The following is a 26,939-nucleotide window of genomic DNA, read 5'->3' as shown; positions in this document are numbered from 1 at the left end:
ACATTAAATATACATATACATACTGTATACAGTACAGTTTGCATACGGTAATATGTTTATGTTACGCGATTAAAAAATAAATAAATAAAAATGAAAAGTCCAGCACCAGCTGGATTCAAACACACAACCTGCCAGTTGGTAGTCACGCACCTAGACCAGTAGGCTACAAGACAGCTCGCATGATCAGGCAGGCGAAACAGCCCTACACAGTTCTGCCGCAGTACACAGATATAATCATACCGTTATTAAATTCTTGAGATACGCGATTCCATATTATATTCCCTTTTAATCAAATTCTAAAAGTATGCTTGTTGACGTATCCGGTATCACGTTAGTTAAAGACTTCGAAGCTTACAATGTTTAGGGAGAAATGGAATACCGGTGTGTATTTTTCCTTGTGACATTTTAAGCTCTAGTTGAATGATAGGTGTCGCATTTTAAATCATTCTCGTAGCTAGAAATTATGAAACGCCCTGTTAAAAGCAAGGAAGTTTTTATGACCCATTGAAGTAAAACAAAATGCCTGACAAAGTATGGCTTGGACAGATTCCAAGTGCTTGTACAAATGTGCTAAAGAAATTATACTTTGAGTATACAGCTTGTCCAAAGTCATCCATTATTAATACTATTAGTAATATCTTCAGTAAAGGCTTTGATGCATAAATATTTCTGATAAAGGTAGGTTGTGTACTTTTGTCCAACTGAGCAATCTTGCTTTCATAAAATATACCAACATTTGAATGACTGATGATTAACATGCTGTAATACACAGTTCAAAATTAAAGGCTCGAATGCTGTACATGAGCGGTTAAGCTCCCCCTGGCGGTTTTACAAGGCGACGCCGGATAGCTAGTCACGTGACACACGTGATACCGCGTGATACCCCGGTGGGCGTGTCGCGGTATGCCATGAAATACCTCACCCATTTTGAATGGCTGCATCTGTAGATTACTCATAAATCTAATCGCTTAACCTATATAAACACAAAGAAATTGTTCTCTGAAAATGCTCTTTTTTGTTTTGGAGACCTTGATCAAAACTGATCTGAGATGTCAAAAAGGATTTATTTTCTATGTGTATTTCTGTTCCTGAAAAATTGGGCATTTCCTACATTGCTTTATCAAGATTTTAACTTTAAATTAAGGCTCAGATTTCAATTATAAATCTTACACTAAATACTAGCAGTAAATACTAATGTTTTTCTTCCCTTTATCACAAAAATCTATTTGTATAGTAGCTGGGATTCACTTTTTATCGTAAGTGTCTCTCCCTACTGTGATTCGGACATGGAATGGTTAAAGATGGTGACAAGTCAGGCACCCGGAAGGGGGGGGGGGTTGTCTTCCTGCCTTCATAACTAAAAATCCTAATTAATTTTGGCTTAAGCACCATACAGTCCTGTAACTGACAGTTTAAGGTAGCCTATCGTATAAATCGCGCTTTGTTGCTGATAGGTTATGCTATCGAAACCTTTCGCATTGGTTAAAAGCAAGGATCACAAACACCGCCATGTTAACTGGGATGTGCAGTTTTTAATTCAGTTTGAATTTTAATTGTATATGCTGTCTTCGTATTTGGCCAGGGCTTTAAAGAGGGTGCTGTCGTCTACGCTTTAAAGATACCTCGAATGGTTACCCAGCGTACTTAAAGCTTCGTGATATCATTGGGAACCCATGTATTGGCAGGCAAGGCCTGGGAACTACATACTTCCAGCAGTGGGGAAAAAGCCAGCTTAAAAGAGAGGAGAGTTATGGTACAGGAAGAAGCGAGCAATCGGGAGGAGAAGAGCTGAAGGTCCAGAGCAGTGGAGTTGGGAGTGCACAGAACATGAACAAAGTGGAATCTTCCTCAAAAGATTAGCTTGGACAGATTTGTGGAGGCTAGGGTTCTCCTGCATCTCGTCCGGTTGCGGCCACCCTCCTATCACCAACAAATCTGTACAAGTTGGGTATGAAGGAAGATCTACTCTGTGGAGAGAAGGGTGCCATGACACATATCCTCTCTGGGTGCAGAGTAGCACTTTCCCAAGGGAGGTACAGATGACACCATGACAAGGTCTTGACAACACTGGCGGAAATCCTAGAGAAAGTGACAGAAGGCACAGCAAGCTCATAGAGGATTTACAAACACAGTTGCATTTGTCAGGGAGGGTGAGACAAAGTCAAGGAAAATCAAGGATTCCATCCTGCATAAAGCTCCATCCTGGGAGATGAGGGTGCACCATGGAGGAAACTGCAGTTTCTCAAGGTTGTACAAACATCCCTAAGGAGAGTGTGGTGATGTTGTCCCCAGAGGCAAGGAAGATTATCCTCCTTGAACTGACGGTGCCACAGGAGGAAGGATGTGAGGAGGCCTCTGAGAGAACAAGTGTCAAATACAAAGATGTGGTACAAGAATGCAAAGATAAAGGGTGGCAGACGTGCTTGTTCCAGAGGGGTTGGGATGCAGAAGATTCCCTGTACAATCAGTGTGGAGAATGCCAACAGCTGTTGGGTTGACTGGGAGGGAAAGATAGACAGCAGTCCAAAGGTTGGGAGAGACACCAGAGAGAGCCTCGTGCTGGCTCTGGAGCAGGAGAGAGGAGTCAGGAGGAGGCTGGGAGGAGATGAGCAGTGACCAGCAGGAGGGCGTCATGGATTTGGGTCGAAACGCCTAACGAAAGCTCGGTTCCATCTGGCGACATCAATTCCTGGTCAACAGAAGTAGTCAATACAACTATTGACTGCTAGTCTACTATTGACCATCAGTAGACGTATACAAGAAGTTCACATACAGAATGTTGAATATAGTTTTAATGAACATACTACTTATTATATGAAATCGCCGTGTAAAAAAACATTTTACAATATATGGCCAACACATGCCAGCTCCTGCACAAAACCCACAGCCCCGCCACGCGCCAGCTCCTGCGCCCAGCCCACAGCCCGCCACGCGCCGGCTCCTCCGCCCAGCCCACAGCCCCGCCACGCGCTGGCTCCTGCGCCCAGAACACAGCCCCGCCTTGTGCTGAGCCCACAGCCCCGCCACGTGCCGGCTCCTGCACCCAGCCCACAGCCCCGCCACGCCCCAGCTCCTGCGCCCCGCCCACAGCCCTGCCACGCGCCAGCTCCTGTGCCCAGCCCACAGCCCTGCCATGCGCCGGCTCCTGCGCCCAGCCCACAGCCCCGCCATGCATTGAATTCACCCGATGACCTAAATAGAATGATTCTACAGTGCAGTCAGACTGGCCCACAGCTGTGAAAGACAAGACAGGGCTCTACTTATTCCAGTTTAGCTCAATGGTTACAATACTGGTTTGTATTCAGCACTTCTTTGCAGCATTGCAATTTCAGGTTTCAGTAACTGGAATTTCTGACTAACTCAACCTAGATATATCCTCTTCAATAACACAGCTTCTAATAATAAACCTTTAAATAATACATTCATAACCCTCTTTCTGTTGCAGAAAAACAGGTTAAAACTGACATGCTGACTAGACACTATAGTACATTAACACTGAGAGAGAGGGGTTTATACAAACACATTGATTGACTGGACACTCCAGTACATTAACACTACACTGAGAGACAGGTATGTTTATACACACCCACTGACTGGACAGTACATTATAACCACATTGAAAAAGAGGCGCTAAGACAGAAAAAAACAGACAAACTAGACACTCCAGTAGATTAACACTGCAAAGAGAGAGAGAGGGGTTCATACAGACACACTGACTGGACACTCCAGTACATAAATAGCCCCCTGAGCGTGTGGTTAACACACCAAATGGTCACTACAGGTCAAAACACTACACAGAGTTAATACAGACATGCTGACTGGACACCACAGTATATTAAAACTGTAAAAAGATGCTTCAATGAGAGTGAGGTATTAATAATTGTGGTATAGAGTAGAGCTCATTTGCCACATTTAACCTGTAAAGAGAAAACAGTCACATGCTGAAAAGAAAAGAAAGGAAACAACGTTTCGGCAGAGGAGCCTAACACCTGCAGAAGGCATGGAATTCAGTTTCTGCTTTTCCATGTTTTTCAGCATGGCAAAAACCTTTACTTGTTCCTTTGCAGCCTACACATGTTGACACAGCTACCTACTTGAACTAAAATAGTCATGTTTGGCTTCAAGTCAACAGAAAAAATCTCATTTTTGTACAGACGATTTCCTGGGTCTCCTGGGTCCCATTTCCTGGGTCTACATCTCATTCTTAGAATCTCCTTAGTACAGTGTGGAAATTCTTCAGTATCCACAATGAGATCTGCCATTACCAGGGCCAGGGAAATGTGATGCTCTGCGGTAACCTCAATGCACAAACAGGTATACACCAGCACACAGGGAAACAATTCATATATTTGGACAATCCCCTCTGTATTGGTCACTTCAACCACGTACAGCCATCGAGCTGTCAACACGATCGAGCGCAAGCTGCTACAGCTCTGTCAAGGACTGGGCCTGTACATTGTCAACGGCAGGACCAGAGGGGACTCTCTAGGCAGGTTCACCTACAGCTCAGCTCTGGGCAGCAGTGTGGTGAACTAGGCTGTCACTGACTTGAACCCATCCTGTATTAGAGCCTTCACTGTCAGGCCACTAACTCCCCTCTCTGAACAGTCAGATCACACTATACATCAAGAGATCATACCAGCACAATGACAAAGGGACACAGCCCAGTCAGCTGTATGAACCTGGCAATAAAAAGATTTAAATAACATAACTGAGAAACAATCTTTAAAATCAAAATTAAAAAAGAATTAATAAAAAACACACTCAAAAAACAAAAGCAAAGGAAAAATGGTTTGATACAGATCGCAGACAGAACAGTAAAGCATTGCAAGGAATATACAACCAAAAACACACCCTAAAGAAGAAAAGAAATGCACACATACAGTGGATATAAAAAGTCTACACACCCTTATTGAAATTGCAGGTTTTTGTGATGTAAAGCCAGAAATCAAGAAGCAAAAGGTGCTTCCACAAATTATTAGTTGGGGGGGGGGGGATGTGCACACTTATGCAACCAGGATGTTGGAGGTTTTTTTTATTTCAATTATATGTCCTAATAATTATCTATTTATTTTTCTCTTGAATTTTGTTAGTTGCAAGGTCACATTAAAGATGGAAAAATGTCTGAAATGATTTATCTTGATTTCTGGCTTTACATCACAAAAACCTGCAATTTCAACAAGGGTGTGCAGACCTTTTATATCCACTGTAAATAGACAGCTCTTGGAAAGCAGGAGCAGTACTGTCAGACCTGGGTACTGACAGTCAATCTGGAAAAGACCAAAGGTCTTGGTTTTCCAGAAGAAAGCCTGATCTCAAGGAAACAGGTACCACTTCACACTGAACAACAACACAGTGGAACACACAACCAACTACACATTCCTCAGACTGACAATCAGTTAGTCTAGGAGTTTTGACCTGGCAGGGAAGGCACTGAAAGAGAAGGCATGCAGGGCTTTCTACACTATTAGAAGGAGGCTCTACAAGATCAATCCCCCTAAATATGTGGCTGCACATATTTGAAAGTGTAATCCAATCCATGGCCCTATATAGCAGTGAAGTGTGGGGTCCTCTCACAGAACCAGTTACACTAAATGGGAACAACATCCCATACAAACTCTACACACAGAGGTCAGTCAAAAGATCCTTCATGTGCAGAGAAAAACTCCTAACAATGCATGCAGGGCTGAAATCCCATTACAAATCAGCATACAGAAGAGAACAATAAAATACCACCACAAGGCCCTGTTGAGCCAAGAGCTGAGCCCAGAGAAGAGTCTCCTCAGCCAGCTTGTCCTGACTTGACCTCACTGGTCCTCATTGACACCAACCAGCCTCAGGACAGCACAGTTAAAGCAACACAAATCAAAATCAACCAAATAACAGCACAAGCCAAACAACACTACCTCACACACTGAAACACACACACACAAACACAAAATAACATGGAATGCTATAGGACGCTAAACAGATAAAAAGACACTAGTGGAGTCTATGACCAGGGGTAAGAAACAGCAAATAGAAACATACCTTGGTGAAGGACAGGCTCAGCAACCACAGCCTGGCCATAGAAACTGGGCAACACAGGCAGACCTGACTTCCCAGCGAGGACAGGCTGAGCCGCTACCACCAGTAGGGAGAAACAGAGACAGAGATGCACTTTAAACATTCAAACAAACATTCCTCGCTACAAAAACAAACTTAGTCCCAAAAAATCCCACACCTGCCAGAATCAGAACAGCTAACAAGACTGAGAGAAGGAGGAGGGAACTCAGTTGAACTAGCAGCCCAATATGTAATCTCCTGTCACAGTCTGAGGAACAGTGAACCTATCTCTTTGATAATGTTGTATGTGTTGCATGTTGTAAATAAATGTCCTATGATGTGTTTGCATTTGTATTGCAAATGCCTGTAGATGTTGTACTGGCATTTTAGCAACACTGTAACTTACTGGTCATGCCAATAAAGCTGTTGGAGTTTGTTAATACAGACACTGACTGCACACTATAGTGCATTAACCAAGTAATGAGATGGTTAATAAAGACACACTGACTGGTCACAACAGTACATAAATAATTACTGAGAGAGAGGTTAACAGAGACACCCTTACATAACACTGCACTGAGAGAGAGGGGTTTAATATACAGATGCAGCCATTCAAAACGAGTGAGGTACACCACGGTACCATGCGGTGGGAGTGTCGCATCCTAACAAGGTATGACACAGTGTATCGCGTCATATGACGTCATTTCGGAAAGTATCTGGAATCACCTTGTAAAACCGCCAGGAGGAGCCAATAAAGCTTAACCTCTCATGTACAGCATTTGAGCTTTTAAATTTAAACTGTGTATTACAGCATGTTAATCATCAGTCATTAAAAAGTTGGTATATTTTATGAAAGCAAGATTGCTCAGTTGGGCAAAAGTACACAACCTACCTTTATCATAAAATATTTTAGTTATGCAGAAATATTTTATGCATCAAAGCCTTTACCGAAGATATTACTAATAGTATTAATAATGAATGACCTTAGACAAGCTGTAAACTCAAAGTATTACGCTGGTCCACATTATTTGTAACCGTCATTTTAAATGAAAATACTTTATTTTTTCCATCGACAAAAAGTAACACCACAGCAATTCATTGATCTAACTAACAAGGACGGGACATGGCTAGCCAATATGATAAAGGAATAAATTACTTTTTTGTTTATTTCTTTAGCACATTTATTTGAACATTTCCATTGATTGTACAAGCACTGAAAAACTGTCCAATCCCTAGTTCGTCGGGCATTTTCTTTTAGTATAACAGACATAAAAACTCCCTTGCTTTTAATAGAACGTTTCATAATTTCTAACAACGAAAATTATTTAAACTGAGATACTTATCATTCAACCAGAGCTCAAGGATCCTCAAGAGCAAAACAAAGACTGTATTAAAAGATACTTGTATCAGATACATGAGAATCCAAGCTTTTTATCACTGCTTAAGCGACCGATTTACAGTACTGTATAAATTTGAGGTCGAGTGTTCAAATCCAGCAATCGCTATGAGTTTTCTTTTAACAGAAACACTTCTTTGAAAAACTAAAATAGCAAATATTATTGACACTACAGTATATTGACATTTTTTATATTTCAAAATAACACGTTCGTACTGTATGTACAGTACACAGCGGTAACGCAGGTTGAACTGTAGGGCGCAAATCCACCTGAGCCCAAAAGCCCAACATATTAATGTGCATTCGCCTGGGGCTGTGCAATTTTCATCACTCTCTGCGGGAGTGCTGGCTGTGACGAATTAAACGGTTTCACAGGTATTTTCAAAGCAGAAGGGGGCGAGTCTTCCAGCGAAAGACACCCCCCCCCCTCCAAAACCCCTTTTTTTTTGCTTACAGTAGTAGTACTTAAGTACAGTAGGTACTTACTGTACAGTACTACCGTAAGTAAGTACTTCTCGCGTTAAGAAAGCTAGGTGTTAGCATAAACTATTTGTAATCAATAATTTGCAATTTAGCACTGTAATAAATACTACATAATAGTACTAAATACTAATAATAAATTATATTCTATTCTTAGAATGTATGGGGGAGGAAGAATGCCCGTGGTCTTTTTAGTGATAAACTTGTCAAGCTGTCAACAAAAAACAGCTGTCAAAAATAAAAGTTATTTTTTAAAAAAAAAGTCAATTGTGTGTCCATAATATTGCTATTTTGATATTGCTAATTGCTATTGCTACTGAGTGTCTGTGTCTACAGTACATTGTTTATGAACAAACTGGTATCACAGGTATTTTCAACCCCCAGCCACTGTTGTTTTATCGGTTGTTATCCTGTAAAGCGCTTTGAGGAGCCACCTTTAAAAGGCGCTATATATAAAAGTTTATTATTATTATTGATCATATTTTTCCTCCCAGAACTTGTAAATTGTTGTTGTTATTGTTGTTGTTATCCTGTAAAGTGCTTTGAGAAGCATACTGTCCAGCTTGTTAGGTGCATTCTCTTGTAAAATAATAAGTAGAGTTTTGGGGTTATTAGTGCTCCACTTACAGCAACCCAATGTAAATACATTTTGTTTCCAAATCCACCACCACTTGTATGAATCATAGCCCTGCCAAACGATGCAAATTCCGCTGCAATGGTGGTGTTCAGAAATTATTCAGTATGGCATCTCCATGTTCAAGTAAACACTGCTCTCTGTGCAAATGCAAATGCATTTAAAAAAAGTTTTTTTTTTTAAAAGCCACCTTTAAAGGCGCTATATAAAATAAAGTTTATTATTATTATTATTAATAGGGATAATATTCTTCCTCCCAGGATTTGTAAAATTGTTGTTGTTATTGTTATAATCCCCTAAAGCACTTTGAGAAGCATACTGTCCAGTATATTGTATTTCATTGCACTTTGACAGATCGTCTTATAATCACTGCTGCTGGCAGGTGGTGACGGAGAAGAAATAAAGCAGTTTTTAACTCCACAAGTCTGAGTCTCTGTGTTTGTCCTCAACGAACCCAAATTCATTACATTGGTGTCAGCAGCAGGATGACGGGGTGCTGCGCCGGGAGTGGCGGGTGCCCTCCAGCGGCGAGGTCAGGTGGCAGTTTGTGGTGTCGTGGTCACTCCGTGGGCAGTTCTCCAAGCGGGGCACGGCCAGCTGGAGGCCGCCAAGCAGTGACCTCGCCACTGGAGGGCACTTGCCACCCCCGGCGCAGTACCCCATCCCTCACCTCCAAGGCCTCCCACAGTGCACAGAGTGCCTTACAGACTTTGGGTAGGGGCAAGCTTATCTCACCGTCCTGGGAGTCAGCCAACAGGCCCAGGCGACGCCCGCTGCTGCCACCTGACCTTGCTACTGGAGGGCACCCGCCACCCCCGGCGCAGCACCCCGTCTCTCACGCCCAAGTCAAGGCAACTACCCACCTCGCAGACTGGGGCAAGGTAAAAGGGATGTTTCACCCTCGCAGCCCCAAAGTACACGGTGAGCACCCTGGGGATCCGGCTGCCTCGGCGCCCGGCAGGAAACCAGGTCGCAGCAGGGTGATGGTCGAACCGGTGTCGACGAGGGCCTGGTAGGGTCTGCCCTCGATGAGGCTGGGAAGAATTAAGCCCCGGCTGTGGCCAACCTTTCCCACAGCAGGCGGGGTGAAGCACTCTTTCCTCAGTCGGTGCCAGGTCCCAGAGGAACGCCCTATTATAACGGCTAGGTCTCACCGGCGCAGGCTAGAGCAGGGGTGGCGTAGGTCACCATGGGGTAGCCCTGATAAGGGCTGTGGCTACTGGTGGTGCTGAGGGGTCGTCCCGGCAGCTGGCAGCTGCTGCTCGCCCCCAAAAGGCACTTTAGGGGGTCACTCAGCTGCTGGGGGAACCGGTGCTTCTCCGAGTCCGACATCATCAGCCATTCACTGTCCATCCTCCCGCTTCTGACACCAATGTAATGAATTTGGGTTTGCTGAGGACGAACACAGAGACTCAAACTGTGCTTTATTTCTTCTCCGTCAACACCCGCCAGCAACACTCCCGCGCCCAGACGAGAGAGAGACACAAGACAAGCCAGAGAGAGAGAGAGAGAGAGAGAGAGAGAGAGAGAGAGAGAGAGAGAGAGACCAAGGGATGCGGAAGCAGGGAACTATTTACATGGGAAACGGGCGATCTCCCCAGACTGTACGCCCGTTTCACTCTTACCTGGATACCTCTTGGGGGATATCCTCTTGGGGGGATATTTTAACAACAAGTGATTATAAGACGATCTGTCAAAGTGTAATGAAATGCAATATGCTGGACAGTATGCTTCTTAAAACGCTTTACAGGATAACAACAATAATTTTACAAGTCCTGGGAGGAAGAATATCATCAATATTAATAATAATTAACTTTATTTTATATAGCGCCTTTAAAGGTGGCTTTTTTGCATTTGCACATAGAGCAGTGTTTACTTGAACATGGAGATGCCATACTGAATAATTCCTGAACACAACTGTTGTAACAGAAGAAATAAGGTTCTTGATCCCGAGATGAAGTAAAACAGATGAGTTTATTGCATGCAAGGAACAATAAAGCCGAAGTCTTGTTTCCCGCAAGAAACAACAAAACCGAAGTATTGTTCCCCGTACTGTTACAAACTTTTGGGTTATATACAGTTTTCTTCTCCGTTTCTGACGTCACTCGGTCTGATGGTAAAGAGGGGGGTTCATGGTATTTGGCCAGTTTACGATGTTCTGGGCAAATGGTCAGTTTAACATTACACCCAGGGGGGTTCCTAGCTGGCATCTGCAATCCTTATCAGTTAACCCCCTTTCCTGCCATAAACCCCAGCTTGTGACTTGGAAGTCTAAACCCCCTACAGAAAAGATTAAATTCAAACCCCCGTCTTCACATCTTTCTTCACAACCATTGCAGCGGAATTTGCATCGTTTGGCAGGGCTATGATTCATACAAGTGGTGGTGGATTTGGAGACAAAATGTATTTACATTGGGTTGCTGTAAGTGGAGCACTAATAACCCCAAAGCTCTACTTTTTATTTTACAAGAGAATGCACCTGACAAGCTTGACAGTATGCTTCTCAAAGCACTTTACAGGATAACAACAACAATAACAACAACAATTTACAAGTTCTGTAAGGAAAAATATGATAAATATTAATAATAATAATAAACTTTATTTTATATAGTGCCTTTAAAGGTGGCTCCTCAAAGCGCTTTACAGGATAACAACCGATGAAACAACAGTGGCTGGGGGTTGAAAATACCTGTGAAACCGGTTTGTTCACAATGTACTGTAGACACAGAGACTCAGTAGCAATAGCAAAATAGCAATATTATGGACACTCAATTGAGTTTTTAAAAAAAAAAACAATTTTGACAGCTGGTACAGCACCCCACCACACCCGCGCGCCAGCATTATATTCTAATGTACGGTGAGAATGTGTTCATTGTCTTAAATGAAAGATGGGTTCCTTTCGCCGAAGTCGGGATACATTAGAAGCTTGCCACGCCCGGACTGTTACACCAACGCATTAGCATGTTAAAGCAATTCCATTGAGGAGCCGGACGCGATAATTGTTTTGTTCCTTGATTTTCTGATCTGCAAGGCCATTTGGCTCCAGCGAATGTGAATTCTGTCTGGCACTGCCAGATTGTGAAAAAATAAAAGTATTTTAATAAAGATGGGGGGTAAAGGAATCGTCTCTATGACACTCTCCATTATAAAATTAACGTGAAACAAAACAAAAACTAAAAATAAGATACAATCTACAGACATTCACAACACAATATATACATTTTTAAAGATATGTTTGTTAAATTATTACTTTAAATATATACTTTAAGTTACTGAAACAGCCAGTTAATAAAATTGTTTTGTTCTTGTTTGGAGGTGGGGATATTCTGACAACAATTGATTTAAAGATAATCTGTCAAAGTGCAATTAAATACAATATTACGCTGGGTAAACGTTCAGAGGTCAAATTCTTCCACGACGGGGTACCTTTTAAGCTGAGACGACGTAAATAAAGTTTATTATTAATTTGGTGGACAGAGAGGTGAACATTATTATGAAGAAGACAAAGATAACGATTTACGTTGCATTGCCGGATTGTGAATCAATACAAATATTTAATTAAACACGGGTTTGCGATTTAAATGGCAATGGGGGTGACGGGAACTCTTAATCTAAATAAAAATAAAATAAATAAAACAGGTTTCAATAGTTAATAACCACTTTTTATGCGCGAAACACGGGTGATTTTTCTTCCTTCTGATCAGTTTAGAAATCTGTGTACGCTGTAAGGTTTTAACTTCCTAATTAAACTTTTAAAATACGCATTTTGAATAGAAGCAGCATATGCTTTTGTCCTCCTGCTATGTGGAACAGATCAGCAAGTTTTTTTCTCCAATCACAGGGGTGTCAGATGGTGTCAGCCAATCACCATTCTGAAGCCTTCCGTAATCTCTGGTATAGGGACACCCCAGAATTCTGTCGCATTTTCATTTTAGGAAATTATGAAACGCTTGGTTTTAAAAGCAAGGGAGATTGTCTGTTATAGTGGACATAAAAACAAGAGTTTGCTGCAGTGTAATTGGAAACCCAATTTAAACACAAATCGCCGGCATTATATCCTAGAAGACACAGAATAAAAGCATACAAGAAAATGCAGACAAACTAGGGATTGGACAGTTTCCAAGTGCTTGTACAATCGATGGAAATGTTCAAATAAATGTGCAAAAGAAATTAAAAAAACATTTATTCCTTTATCATATTGGCTAGCTAATGTCCTCTCTTTGCTAGTTACCTGTGGCTGTTTAATGTACACTATAGTACATTAACACTGCACTGAGAGAAAGGGGGTTTAATACAGATACACTGCACTGAGAGTGAGGGGTTAATACAGACACACTGACTGGACACTACAGTACACTTACTCTGCACTGGGAGAGAGAGCAGTTAATACTGACACGCTGACTGGACACTACAGTACATTAACACTGCACTGAGAGAGAAGAGCGTTAATAGAGACAGATCGATTGTCTGGGCATCTATCTCCTCAACCTCAAACCATATGTTGTGTCACATATTCAATTTATACTCAAGAGCAGCAGTAACTGCAAACAGCTAAAAAAAAAGCATCTTAAAGTACAGCAGAAGAAAACAAGAAGAAAAGATTTGCTCAAGCAGTGTATACTTTGATTATTTAATACGTATTCTAATAGCAGAATATAAGTTTTTATTCTTCGGAAACTGCAGTTTGAAAGCAACTCCATTCTGGAGGACTAGTATTTTAAAACTTCCTGATAAATAAGTGCATTTTCTAAGCACTGGTAGGATTTTACACATTTCTTTCGGTGTTTCGCAAGAGACAGCTCCATGCCGTTTCTCTATGCGCAATCATTTCGACAAGAGTTTGCACACATTAAATTTAAAGTTAATTTGTTAAGATAAACCAGAAGAAACGCTGAATATATACAGTTCTAATGCTACTATTTTCAATTTTTATATACTTTACATTACAGTGAGACAAAATACAGAGCTTTTTATAATTGGTTTCTTTTTAACCTTTGTTCTTTTGAAAAGTTTGTGTGTTCGCTTTTCTTGATGATACATAATTATATACAATTTAGACATCTAAATAAATATATCAAATACTTGAACTTGAACTTTATTGCCATATGTAACCGGTACTGGTACAATATAAGGCAAATAAACGATTCACAAGTGTTTCACTACTGATATCGTTGATACAATAGAATCTTACAGGTTAAAACGGCAAAGAACTTAAAAACAGTTTTTAAATACCCCAGACATTACTATATACAAGTCACCACACTGACCTGACAGCTCCAGTTTCGTGACCATTTCTTCTTTTATCTCTCCAGTGACTTCAGAGGGAGGCATGCATCCATTATCTGTCTGTCCCTGCTCTCCGCCTGCTCCCGACTCCTTCTCCCAGAACTGCAATCTGACCTTTAGGGTCTCGTTTTCTTTTTTCATTTGTGTTATTTCGGTGCCGAAACTGTCCTGGACACACTGTGTGATTTTAATCACCGCCCGTCTCACCAGAATCTGAGAGATGCTGCGGAGTTTGTTTTGAATCGAGTCCTCGGAATCAGACATTCTGTTCCGGAAAACTTCTGAAACTTCATACACGATCGATTTAAGCAAAACCTCCATAAAAGGTTGAAGATCGGTTTCCAGGTTAAACAACCAATCCTCCATTTTTTCAGAGTCCATCTGACAAAGAAGCAATAAATGAAGGTGCGGGTTTAAACATGCGAGTTTGAACACACAACCACAGGAACAGGAAGTCTCGCGTTCACAAACAGGAACAAATCCCTCTTCCACTCAGAAGAGTTCCGGGTTAAGACGCACTTCCTTAGTGACTGTTGCTATGAAACACAAATATGGGACTTCGGTGTTATTCACCCATTTTTGTCATTCGATTTCGGTATTATTTTCAATGTTAATGCAGTATCTCCGCTGAGCTTGTCAATTCAATTAATCAATGTGTTCTGTGATAATAATGCATTAGGAAATATGCAGACCCATGCATTCACTATCATGCGAAGTTAAAACGGTGTAGTGCCTTGAATGTCAGGACACTGTTCAATGATTACTGGCTGATAATATTGACAAACTAACAAATTATCAGCAAACGATGAATATTCTGTATATTGTAGTTCCCATTATTTTGCCTGTAAAAGTAAAGTGTAAAAGTAGGATCCATATTCTTATTGAGACCAAAGATTGTGAAACCTACTGTTGGTGTAAACTATTTATTCTTGTAGGTATGCTTTAACCTTTATTGAAATTAGGTAATCAATATTGATACAGTTTTTATATTTGTCAACAAAGGAACAAATAATAACAAGATAATTCCTGAAATGAACAATAACAGATAATAATATTTCAGCTGTTAAGTCTTCTTCAGGTGTATTTTGTTTTACATCATCATCATTTTTCTTTTGATGGCCAACGCACATATTTTACTTTTTCCAGTCTTCAAAATGCTGAAGATGTTTCTGCAACATTTATGACAACTTAAAATGTCATAAACTGTCTGCAACATAATAACAATTTAGGACATTGTCTCACCTGCCTGTGTCTGGAATGAAATACAGGTTCTGCACAATTTTTTATCATTTAATAAATTTAAAATGTGTCTCAAGGAGACACAGAGAACTCACAGTGTGAACAACTATCCTTTCTTGTCCAGGGTCTCTGCAGTGACAGGGGATTGGAGCCCCAGTCCCCTACAGCCCCAAACACAAGACCATCGCTCAGGGCCAGCTGAAGCACTCCATGGCTTCAGCAGCCCTCACTGCACCTGTGACTCTTAGTCCTGCAGGAGGCTCCTCAGTCCTGGTTGAGTTTGACAAATATAAATAAAGATAACAAAAATCTCTACACAATGGGTAAGTATTGTGTAATAGCCTACAGCCAGATTTCTGGATAAAATAGATTCTAAGACTCTCTATGAGATACCATCAGTGAGAACAAATAGTCAACTGGAGCTTCTTTTAAAGACAATCCAGTGAAACAGAGAGGCATCATGAATACTTTATGGAAATGTCAACAAGAAACACATTACTGACAAAAAGCACTTCATATACTACAGGCAGTTAAGTGTTTTCTAAAGGTCTGCACAGTTTCTGTGATACTTTAAATTTTCCCTGAAAACTAGTTGGATGGGAATTGGTTTGGTGAGCTCATACAATCAAAAGACACAGAATACAAATATACAACATAAAGCAAATAACAGACAGCTTTCACCCAGCACATCTTCACATGCTATCCTTAACACACACCAGAAATAAAATAAATAAAACTGAGTAATAAAATATATAACACCTTTGCACACAAATAGCCCTGCAAAAACTTGATGTAAAACAAAATGTATCTCACAGTCTTCTTGAAGGTGCCTAGCAGGGAGGGAAGGGTCGCTGAGGATCTTCAGAGCTGTGCGGTTCAGTCTAGAGTAGCAGAGCGAGTCCACAGAGAGAAGGTAGCATCCTACAATTTTGCAGGCAGTACACACTAATCTCTCTAGCTGCTCCCTGTCCTGAGCAAAAGTGTTGCCATGCCACACAGTGATGTAGAAGATCAAAACTGCCTCAGTGACACTCTCAATGTACCTGACATTACATGGTCACCATCACTACATGATCCACAGCACTGAGTGAGCAGTGTCCACTGGGAGACTGCACATCCCAGGACAGCTTGTGATGGGGAAACATTAGTCCCAGTGGGAATACTTGAAACAGCTGAAAAACTGGAAGCACTCGGGAGTCTGATAAGTGGAATATGACCAGTGATTCAAGGATTTGACCTCCTTTTTGCATGACTCACATGCTGTGAGCTGCTGTCCTGGATGAATTTGTCATGTGGGAGATGAGGAAGGAATTTGACCACATCAATTCTTTTTGAAGCAGATCCCACTAGTGATGGTCACTGTCTTTTCTTTTGGGATCTTTGCACAAAATTCTTTAACAAACACAGGATTTCTCAGAACTAAAAATGAGGAGGAGGATCAACATGCTTCGATTACTGAATACGGCTTTAGGGTTGAATATTGAAGAACTGGGCTTGGGACTCATCAGTTGTAATGACGTGGTCCGAACACTCAGCAGGACTGTACTCCTGCAGACAGATCTTTACAGAAACTACAGGTTAACCCACAATAAAACATCAACATCTTCCCTGCAAAATCACTCTTTCTATCACTCTTCAAAGCACCCCTGTTTAATTACTGGCCAGGAGACTAGTATCAATGTCGAAGAAGCACCTGAGAAGACCTACAGTCCCACTGCTCTGTGTCTTTACCTGGATGACCTCTGTGTTGGGGTCAGTGGGGTGGAGCAGCACGCTGACCAGAGAGCTGTGTGCCTTTTTCTTCAGTGCAGCATCCTCAGATCCCAGCCTGATCAGCTACACATTCACTGTGTATCCACTTCTATTCTCCTCTGCCAGCAGGAATTATGGAGAAGAGGTCAGGGCTGGACACTGTTGCTCAAACAGCAAACATTGTAGATTGTACATTGTAATTGGGACTATTCAATTTAATACATGTAAAATAGTTATTCTTGGATTTAATCTAGAAACAAAACTAAAAAGAGTTGAATACAGAAAATACCCAAAATAAATCCTCAATAAAACTTAATACAATTTTTGATGCTTATTACAAGTCTGACATATGGCTCAATTTTGTGTGACAGGAAACAGGAGTCACAAAAGTTTTTTTCAAGGTTTTCCTAAATTCTTTAAACTTTTTATCTCTGTATAAAACAAGAACTAATAGACAAAACATTTTCAAACAACCCTTCCCACTATGGTGGGTTTCATATAAAGTAGTCTTCTTAAAAAGGTTCTGTCAGTACTACTGCTGGAGTTTTATGCCTACAGTTGTGAATTTTGGCATTCACAGAAATAAGCAGAAGGAAAGCAACACCTAATATTAGCCCTCGTGACAATGGGTGCTAGGTTTGAAACGGTTTATAAAGCCACTCTCCCTAGAACTAAAAAGACTGACCTAGCCTAAATAACACTAACCCTCCCATGACCATAAAATTTCAAAATAATTTTTGTAAATGAAAAGTAGATGAAATAAATTGTCTACAGAAAGTTTATGCCCCTGTACAGGCTGTGCAGTAGATATGGCAGAAATGTTCAAACATGATCTGCAGGCAGAGCCAACAAGTAAGTGGTATTTGTTGGCAAAACAGTCTGGAATTAAAAGAGATGTATTCAAAAGGAACAAATAAAGGTTTAATCCATCCTGAAAAGAGGACAAAGGAAACACAAGGCTGTGGAGCCTTCTTTGGGTGTCTTCGGATGTATTCACAAGTCTGCTTGTTTACAATGTCATAGGAGTGCACACGTCACCAGACGTTTTGTTGCATCATTCTGAACCACATGCATGGCGCTGCACACACCTGGAAATATAATCTATTTTGTCTATTTTGTTACATAAATTGGAGGTTTTACACATTACTGTGTGCATTTTACATTCACTGTGGCTTGAAATGCACTCATCAATGGTGATTCTTTCTAACCCTGAATTATAACAATAGCGTTGCAGTTCCTCTTTAACCGAGGCCTTCTCCCTACCTACAGTACACTACATTCTCCATACTTTTAAGGGAAATAAACTGAAATGTCAGAATAGGGTAAGTCTGAGCCCATGTAAGTTAATACCCATGTGACCTGGTGGTAGCAGCTATGGCAGCATACGGCCGACATTACAGGTTGTGGAGCTGGCTTACCTACGCGGTGACTTCACCCCCCTCCCCTGTGGATAGCAGGCTCCTCAGCCGGCGAGCTGGGGGGAGATCTCCCTTTAGCTCAGCTGGCTGGTTCCCTGTTGAGTAACACCCAGGTTCGAGTCCCCAGCGATGGGGGGCTGACCTGAGGCAGCAGCGGCGAGTGCGCATACCCACGTAAACCCAAGAGCGCTACACTATTAACAAATAAATCATTCAAACACTGTGATGGATAAAGTAGTTACAAATGGGAGGACACAGTTAAAAAAAACTGATCACAATATTAACCTAAAATAAAATCTTTATACCCTTATCAGAATCCAGTTCTGCCACTTAGTGACTCTGGGACTCGTTATCCTCACCTCTGGGCTCTTGGTTGTGTCTTAGAGTCCAGAACCGTTGGCTTGTTCGTTCTTGGGTCTTTAGCAAGGGTTACTCCTGCAGAGCTCTGCTGTGCAGTGTCTCTTGCCTGTCAGCGGGTACCTCACACACCTGCTAGGAGAAAGCAGACATTTAAGTACAGAGCAGAGCAGTCGTAAGGTATTAGAATTACAAAGACCAACAGCTGCCACCGCGATTAGACTGACTGCTTGTTGCAATGATATTCTGTGTATGATTTCTGTGAACAATAATAGAGAAAATAAGCTATTTTTTCATAATTAGAAACTGAACATGAAACACTAATGTACAAATGATACGAGGCCATGCAGACCATCCTGCTATTTTGGTTGCTTTTCAAAGATCTCATTTAGCCATTTGTTGAAAGAAAATAGATACATGCCTGGGTACCTTGTTCCAGACACCTACAACCCTTTAACTGCAAGAAAACTAATGCCACTGACCCGCCACTGGTCACGTTCCATATTTAACAGTTTGAAACAGAAAGAGCCAGAAAAAGTTCAAAACAAATGTCTTATATTTTGCTCTATGTAAAAAGCAAAAGTAAAACAAAGAAAGCACAGCTTTGTTTTTATTGAAAACAAAAATCCTACATGTCCATACCTTAACACCATTTTACTGTGTTGTGCCAGTGTTTGCATTGACTTTTGTGACTGGTGATGTCACAGAACAAATATCAGAATCACAGCAGGCTGAAGTGTCACCAGTTTAAAAACTGTAAGTCCTCCCTCAAAAAAATTGAAATTAGCTAAGTAAAGGCAAAAAACGTAAAAGAGAACTACAAATTATACTGATAAAGAATCATGTCGTGTTGTTGGGAAATGTAATATCTTTATCATTATGTACTGTACTGGCTTCACTGAATGTAGCTCTTGTCCAGGTATAGAGTCAGCTAAACACTTATCCAAATAACTCTTGGAAAATGCATCTCTGGTTCAAATAATTTACTTGAACACAAAATGTGATACTGCAAAATGCAAACAGCATGAGCACTTTATCGATACATCATCAGAACAGATTCTCTGACAATAATAATAACAACAACAGAGACACTAGCCCTAAAGAGATAAACAATTTGAACTGAATTGTAGTACTGCAGTATGTCCAAAATTCAGCAGCCAGAATCGTGACCAAGTCTAGTGCAAGTGATCACATCGCTCCTATCCTTGCACTGACTTCCTGTCAAATTCTGTGTGGACTTTAAACTTCTCATGCTCACCTCTAAGGCTCTGCATGGCTTGGCACCGCAGTACCTGTCTGAAATATTGCCCTACTCCCCACTTCGTAACCTTTGCTCTTCTAATTCTGGTCTCCTAATTGTCCCCCAGGCATGTCTACGTTCTATGGGTGACAGGGCCTTCTCCGGTTATTCCCCCAAGCTCTGGAACTCTCTCCCCAAGGATATTAGAAAGTCAGTTTCTCTAAACTCCTTCAAATCCAGACTTAAAACCTTCTTCTTTAGAAGAGCCTTTACTTAACTGGTTCCGTTCTTTACCCCTCAGCTCCTACTGTATTTAGTACCACCATCCAAATTCTCACACATTCTCATCGTGTTTATTTTTTTATTGGTGTTGTTGCCATTGTCTTTCTGTAAAGCGCTTTGAGAAGCCACCTTTAAAGGTGCCATATAAAATTAAGTTTATTATAATTATTATTATTATGATTTACTGGATCATGTGGAGTGTTGGAGTGATATCTCTGTAGTGAGCAGTTGGTCCAGTTGGGATTCCAGCCCCAGTCTGGCAAATAGTAGGGGTGCATGATGCATCGCAGGCCGATATATTATTCTTCAATAAATCCGAAAATTTCATTTTTTTATCATTCTGATATTGTCAATTACAACTGATAATGCAGCACCCTATTTCTGTTTGCGCAATTAGTTTATTTTATGTGCACACACTGACGCACTAGACTGGTTACAGTACAGTAGCTGCAAAGTGAAAATGTTGGCAGTGTGGAACTTTTTCACCATTACAGCAGCACTTGAGGACCAACCCTTTTCGATTGTGGAGGATAGAGGATTCTGTCAACTAATTGAACGTTAGGAACCCCGTTATACTCTCCCAAGCCGCAGCTACTGTTCTGATGTTGCTTTGCCACCCCTGTATGATGTTGTCGTCACACACACACCTACACAACCTGATCAAAGCTGATCAAAGCTAACGTCAGAGACATTAGCTTCACAACAGACATATGGACATCTGACATTAGTCCAATAAGTATGCTAAGCTTTACAGATTTTTAGCTTTCTTACCCTCATTACACATGAACTGTAATTAATTGTAGATTAAATGTATATTATAGTGTGAACTTTTTTTTCAGAAAAAAAGGAAAATTATCAGTTATCGGTATCTGTATCGGCCACAAGCTGTTAATTATCGGTTATTGTTATCGGCCCAGAAATTCCATATCGATGCATCCCTAGTAAATATACAACACAGAAATGAAAAGCTCATACTTTTGGCTCAGAAGATGCCAGCCATTTGTACACTCCATCTAAACCAGGGCTTATGGCATTTGAATAGTCCTGGACACACCAGCTGGGAGCCTGGAACTGAACATAGCTCTCCTAGGGGCTTCCTAACGCTGAAGACTCAAGACAGAAACACCTGATCAGGCAACTGTATGCTGAGCTGCACAACTTATTTCTCCTCAGGACAGGCCTTGTGTTGAAGCAGCATTTTTGCTTCTTTTTGTTTTCTTTTTCTCTTCTCCTGTCCCACCTTGATGATTCATGGGGGCGGGTTGAGTTTTCTTTTGTTTTTGGCCTTACTCCTTTTCTTCTAGTTTGGACCCCGCTAGACAGGGAGAGTTCAGGCTGGATCCTGCTATTCCAAGCGGAGAATTTTTCCCCAAGACTAAACCCTGTTAAATAGGGTCCACTCTGGATGATGCTGTGTAAAGTGGTGTATTTTTTTTCTTTTTTGCTAACCTAGCAGTGGTCAATCTGCCTCTGCCTCCTCAAATAGGGCATTCAAATTTTACTGGTGTTCGCTACGGCTCCTCTCCCTCCCTTATTGTTACAGTCTTGTCAATGGATTGTCAGAGTAACTGAGCATTTAAAACAAATGTCTCCCTAAATGAGATGGCTTTCACACTTTCCAAAAGATATCATTGTCTCTTGCAATGTCACAAATTGGGATGAAAACACATTTCACACAGAGAACAAGAGTCACGATTGCACCACAGATTCAGTGGCTGGTTCATTAAATAACACAAAGCCTTCAGAATGAGGTCACTTATCATTACCTCCAAACTACTACAATCATATATCACACAACCATATTTAAGCCATACAGAAAACAGATATAACACTGACTGAAGTCACCTCTTTATGGTTTTTCTGACCCCAACCATAATGGGACACTTTCTCTAACCCTAGACTGTGTTCATTTAACACTGGTTCAAATAAATGTCAGAAAAAGGTATTGAAGTTCTTCTAAAAAACATCTCCTTTGTGATTATTACCTAGGACACATGCATCCAAGGAGATCAACCTTAAGAATGTTCTGCCTAAAATGTGCCAGTGGTGTACAAAGTTCAGCTGCACTAGTAGTGTTACAGATAGAGGTTATGGAATAATTAAAATAAATAATCATAACCCACAAAATGTAAAGATTATGCCAAGAATATACTGCACTATAAATAAAATAAAGATTACATACTAAAATAAAACGTAAAATGTTCACGGTTATAAAAAACACAACTTCTTGTCTTCAGGGGTGAGTTTCCCGAAAGCATCGTAGCGCTAAGAACATCGTTAACTTGCTCTTAAGATCGATCGTTAATTTACGAGTGTTTCCCAAAACCTATCGTAACTAAAGTAGAATGTTAAATCCTTCATAATCTACGTGCTCCCCGACCCACTCGTTAATCACTAAGTGCTTCTTAAACTGTCTACCTCTTGCGCCAACCTTAGCGACAGAGATCGCCAGACAGAGCACATTCAATTCACGTCATGGGAATTCTCTGGAAATATAGAATACTAAGATTTTATATTAAGGATTTTGATATTTTGTTGTATTATGTAAGAGAAAATTCGAAAAAAGAACATTTATTTATACAGTTATGAATTTATTAGTCATCTTGGGTAAATTTTATATTCATAAGTCAAATGTTTTAATAATACTCCCTCTTTTAGTACTTTTGGGGTGGGGTTTAAATTGTATTTAAATTCCATAAAGAACGTGAAACATGTAACATGTATTACAATGTAGAGCCACGCAGGGTGGGCTGAGAACAGCACCTGGGGACTACCAGACTGTATATAGTGGGACAGAGACTGGGATACAGTCTCTTCCCTTTGTGTGTGTGTATGTTAGTGTAGGTGCAGTGCTGTAACCCCTGTCCCTGTGTGTGTACCTTTCCCGATTCGAGTTATTAAATGTGTTGTTCAACCCCATTCCCTGAGTCCCACGCCTGCTCCATTCCGTACCGAAACCCGCGGTCGATACAATATTTTAAGCGCAAAAGCCATTTTATGTTCAGTCTTGACTGTTGACGGTAAAGCTTAGACCTACTTGTTTTTAAATTTGATTACAGGTCCTGTATTTGTTAAGTGACACGTGCCAAGCTTAGTAATTTTTCCAGATGTCATGTTAATAAGACCAATTAAAATGGAGTTCCAACACACCCAACAACTTTAAATAACAACAGTATTTTCTCATGAAACACTGTGATTCTTAACAATGGCAGCGTGACAAAAAATATTGCTTTAAATCAAAGACGTCGTGCAGGATGCATACACTGTCCACCCAGTTAAACTTGGTTTTCTTTTACGGCATGTCAGTCATTTATTTTATTTTCTCTTAGAAACAATAAGGGTCCCATTTTGTGCCTATCTATAAGCTTTCACTTAAATGGTTGTTAAATTATGATGTCATGTTTACTTCATATTCCTTTTCACAACTTTATTTCATCACACTGAAGGACCAAAACCGACACCATATAATGAAAGTATTGTTACGCTTACGGCCGACAGGCACTGTGTAAGAGCCGGCTTACCAGAGCAGGTGACTTCACCGCCCTTCCCTGTGATAGCAGGGACCCAGCCCAGTGAGCCAAAGATCTTTCTTTGGCTCAGCGGGCTGGGTCCCTGTTGAGTGACACGGGAGTCCCGGGTTCGAGCCCCCGACAGTGGGAGGCCAACCTAATGCGGCAAGGGCACCCGCCTGAACCCCCGTTGCGTTACAGTATTGTCAATCGACTTGTGATGCTTTTTGCTAAGCGACTTCAGGGGCGGGGTTAACAAAGAAGTACTGTACTTTTTACTCGCTCGTAAAATGATCGATTAAGAGCGGTTTTGGGAAACGCACGAAAAAGTAGCAAGTACTACTACGTACATCGTAAAGTTGCTCGTTAGTCTCTAAGATGCGTGGACAGTGTATGCATCCTGTACAACGTCTTTGATTTAAAGCAATATTTTTTGTCACGCTGCCATCATTAAGAATCACAGTGTTTCATGAGAAAATACTGTTGTTATTTAAAGTTGTTGGGTGTGTGTTAATTGGTCTTATTAACATAACATCTTGAAAAATTAACTACTAAGCTTGGCACGTGTCACTCAACAAATACAGGACCTATAATCAAATTTAAAAACAAGTAGGTCTAAGCTTTACCGTCAACAATCAAGACAGAACATAAAACGGTATTCGAACTTTAAATATTGTATCGACCGCGGGTTTCGATACAGAATGGAGCAGGCGTGGGACTCAGGGAATAGGGTTGAACAACACATTTATTAACTCGAATCGGGAAAGGTACACACACAGGGACAGGGGTTACAGCGCTGCACCTACATGTTTCACGTTCTTTATGGAATTTAAATACAATTTAAACCCCACCCAAAAAAGTACTAAAAGAGGGAGTATTATTAAAACATTTGACTTATGATTATGAAATTTACCCAAGATGACTAATAAATTCATTACTGTAGAAATAAATGTTCTTTTTTCGAATTTCCTCTTACATAGTACAACAAAATATCAAAATCCTTAATATAAACTCTTAGTATTCTATATTTCCAGACAATTCCCATGACGTGAATTGAATGTGCTCTGTCTGGCGATCTCTGTTAGCGCAAGAGGTAGCCAGTTTAAGAAGCACTTAGTAATTAACGAGTGGGTCGGGGAGCATGTAGATTACGAAGGATTTAACGTTCTACTATAGTTACGACAGGTTTTGGGAAACACTCGTTAATTAACGATCTATCTTAAGAGCGAGTTTACGATGTTCTTAGCGCTACGATGCTTTCAGGAAACTCACCCCTGTCTGGCAATCTCTGGCTCTAAGGTTGGCGCAGGAGGTAGCCAGTTTAAGAAGCACTTAGTGATTAACGAGTGGGTTGGGGAGCACATAGATTACAAAGGATTTAACGTCCTACTTTAGTTACGATGGATTTTGGGAAACACTCGTAAATTAACGAAAGATCTTAAGATCAAGTTTACGATGTTCTTAGCGTTATGATGCTTTTGGGAAACTCACCCCTGATTCATTGGGTAAGGCACTATATACCAGCCAACTACTTTGATCATACCCACAATTCACAGCGAGAGCCACTTTCAAACCTACGAGTGGTGACGCAGGATTCAAAATCTTACAAACCCCTGTTACGTCAACACGCCACACGACCGCGGACAGCTCAGTCGACACTGAAACAATTGGCCATCAGATGGACAGATCTCAAGCTCCCTTCAATATTTTAAATTTGACGAATTCAATATTTTACTCTTTAAAAGCAAACCTGTTACACCCGAAAAAAGGTAGGTTGATGTTTTATTTTGTCCTGGGCTTGTGTTGTTTTTGAATACGGGAGAAACACTGCGCAAATTAAACCAATTGCTGAGCACCGATCGAGAGGCAATAGCTTTACAGTCCTGTCTTTTATTAAAATATATGTCGACACCTGAAATGAGTCTTCAGGTGAGATGATGAGACTGGAAAAGGAGGTGAGCTGCTTAGTGACAAGTGACGGGGACCGGCATTCAGCACTCAGAACCCCGCTCGTCCATTCTGGCTTCGTCACTGCTGTATTTAGTTTTTAATTAACAGCTTTATTTTGATCATATTAAAAGACCATAAATACGGATTGGACTGAACCAGGATTCATTTCCGTTTTTGTTTTCTGTTTAGCTTGACTGACCCCATTTTGTTTGCTATGGCTACCGTTGCTTTGCTGTGATGTCACAAAGACAGCACGCACGTTTTTACGTTTAATTACACTGAAACAGGTCGATCAAACTGTTACTAAAGCAGTGTTTTATACTCGTGAAAAACAACCTTCAATTTAAAAGTTAAGCGCTATCCATTGCCATGGTCACGGATAAAATAACAGAACAGGAATAATAATAATTACTTATTATATAGCACTTTTCTTGACACTCCACTTAAAGCACTTTACAATTACTGGGGAATTCTTTTCTATTAAAATTAGTTTTAGCTGACAATAGTGCATATAGTAAATCTGATTTTATATGCTACATTTTAATATCTGGATTTAATACCTTCATTATACTGATTAAAAAGAAATTAAAAACCACTTGACTGTCACTCTTTGATTTTGTGGACTTCTGTAGTTTTTTATCACAGAAAACAACAAGAGCTGCAGGTCTCTCTGTGCACTGCACTACACAACAGATCAGTGTTCCCTTCTGAACCACTGTCAGAAGGGAAGATATGTTCAAAATATCGCAAATATCGATCATGTTGCGATATTTTGAAATCTAAAAGTCAATTGATTGTCCATAATATCGCTATTCTATTTTTTCGAAGAAATGTTTGTTAAAAGAAAAGTCCAGCACCAGCTGGATTCAAACACACAACCTGCTAGTTGGTAGTTACACACCTAGACCAATAGGCTACAAGACAGCTCACATGAACAGGCAGCCGAAACAGCCCTACACAGCCCTATCGCAGTACACGGCTATACTCATACCGTTATTAAATTCTTTAGATATGCGATTCCATATTATATTCCCTTTTAATCAAATTCTAAAAGTATGCTTGTTGACTCCGGTATCACGTTAGTTAAAGACTTCAAAGCTTAAAATGTTTAGGGAGAAATGGTATACTGGTGTGTATTTTTTTGTTTAAAGTACCAAGACCAGCAATATACTGTATGTTTATGTTCCAAAATTAATATCGTTTATGACCTTCAGATGCGTTATGCTCCTCTTCTTTTTATGCTCAGCTACTAAAATTTCCCTTTAGTGGTAAAATTCCATATAAATATTCAAAACTAAGCGGATTGAAATGTGCACAGTAAAGACATTAAATGATTAAATCTTTTCACTAC

At 40.5% G+C, this 26,939-nt stretch overlaps 1 pseudogene; it reads right to left on the bottom strand.

Moving 5' to 3' along the window:
* Positions 1–14,296, bottom strand: part of LOC102697594 (oocyte zinc finger protein XlCOF22-like) — a 28,778-nt pseudogene extending 14,482 nt beyond the window's left edge.
* Positions 14,297–26,939: the final 12,643 nt, after the last annotated feature.

This window comes from Lepisosteus oculatus, chromosome 14 (genome assembly GCF_040954835.1).
Source record: "Lepisosteus oculatus isolate fLepOcu1 chromosome 14, fLepOcu1.hap2, whole genome shotgun sequence".
Lineage (NCBI taxonomy): Eukaryota > Metazoa > Chordata > Actinopteri > Semionotiformes > Lepisosteidae > Lepisosteus > Lepisosteus oculatus.
The sequence above is the reverse complement of the archived record's forward strand: the minus strand, read 5'-3'. Positions and strand labels throughout refer to the sequence as shown.